The following is a 1904-nucleotide window of genomic DNA, read 5'->3' on the forward strand; positions in this document are numbered from 1 at the left end:
GTATCTGTATGTAAACTGAAATAAATTCCCTGCCCCCACTCCAAATTGTTTTTGTTAAGAATGCTTTATCAACAAGGAGGGTTCAAAGGGGGACTCTTTCCCTGGGAGGTGGAGATAGAAGCCATCTCCTGGGTAAACTCAGGAACGAGGAAGGGGTGGAGGCAGGATGGGAACAGGAGAGATCTGGTTGGGCCGACTGGGTGAGGGAGGCAGGTTGAGGGCAGGACAAAGCAGGACAGTAATGAAAAAGACAGCTTGACTGGTGGGCGTGGGGGGAATTTGGGGATTAGGGAGAAACTGGGTGCCAGGAAAACTCCCAGGAATTCTCAAGGATGACCCCAGCTAAGATTCCTAGCAATAGTGGAAAGGGTCCCTGAACTGGGCCATCTACTGAACTCAGATTGATGACTACCCTAATTGTCATCAGGGAGCTTTTATCCAATAACTGGTGGAAGCAGAAGCAGAGCTCCACAGTCAAGCACTGGTCCTGCTGAAGAAAGGGAGGAGGGATTATATGAGCAGGAAGAGGCAAGGGGTGGGGGTAGAGTGGGGGTAGAGGGACGGGACCCACAGAGACAGCTGATCTGAGTTCCTGGGAGCTCAGGGACTCTGGACTTAGGGAGCTTGCATGGGACTCACCTAGACCCTGCATGTGTATGATAGTTGAGTAGCTTGATCTGACTGTGACGTTCCTACCAGTGAGAGCAGGATCTGTTCCTGGCACTTAGCTGTTTGAGAACCTGTTCTCCATGCTGGATTACCTCGCACAGCCTTGATACAGGGGGAGGAGCTTGGGTCTGCCTCAACTTGACGTGCCTAGTTTTGTTCACACCGTGGGAGGCCTGCCCCTTTCTGAATGGAGAGGGAGGAGTGGATAGGGAGTGGGTAGATGGGAGCAGGAGAGAGGGAACTGTGGTTGGTGCGTAAAATAAATTTTAAAAATAAAAAAAGAGAACGCTTTATTACAGCAAATTAGGATATTTGTTTATTTATAATTAACTTTTGAGGTAGAGTCTTGCTACATTAGACTAGCTTCACACTCTAGGCTTCAAAGGCTCCTCCTACTTCTGTGTCTTTAGTAGGTAGTACAGACTATGGTACCCAACTTTCAGCACTCTACTTTTTGAGACAAACCCTAGAATAGAAACCACAGAGGTCAGGCATACATCTGTAGTGCCAGCACTTCAGAGGTTGAGGCAGGAGGATTAGGAGTTCTAAGGACAATTAACTAGATGATGAGTCTGGGGCTATCCTGAGAGTACAACCATCTCAAAACAACAAAAAGAACAAGAAGGAGATGAAGGAGGAGGGGAAAGAGACAAAAGAGGAAGGAGGCTCTGAAGAAGGGGATGGGGAGAAGAGGAAGAGGATCAGAGGAGGCTGCAGCATAGACAGTTGCTCAGCCAATGGCTACAGCATTTACACATAAGAATTACCCAACCAGGGTTTGGAGAGATGATGACTTAGTGTATAAGAGCATAAACTGCTCCTACAGAGAACCCAAGTTCATTTCTCAGCACCCACAATGGCTGACTCACAACTACCCGTTGTTGTGCCTTCCTGTCATTTTAAGGAACAAGCCACGCCCACTCCCATTACCTCTGACCTGCCTGCCGCCATCTTGGGCCCTTCCTTTTCTGCTTCCTTAACGTGCATGCTTTTTATTATAAGGAAGACCTGGGAATGTTATGGTTTTGGTCCCTTTAAGAGACAAGTCACACCCATTCCCCTCCCCATCCGCTGAGGCAGGCTGATCTTCAGCTTCTGGCCTGAGCTCACTCTCTTTTCCATCTTCCTCTAGGAGAGGCAGCTTCGCTTCTGCCTCTCTCCCCACTTCTCTGCTTCCCCCCCTTCTCTGTCTCTTTTTCCTCCTCTCTCTCTCTCTCTCTCTCTCTCTCTCTCTC

The sequence above is a fragment of the Microtus ochrogaster genome, chromosome 6 (assembly GCF_000317375.1).
Source record: "Microtus ochrogaster isolate Prairie Vole_2 chromosome 6, MicOch1.0, whole genome shotgun sequence".
NCBI classification, from domain to species: domain Eukaryota; kingdom Metazoa; phylum Chordata; class Mammalia; order Rodentia; family Cricetidae; genus Microtus; species Microtus ochrogaster.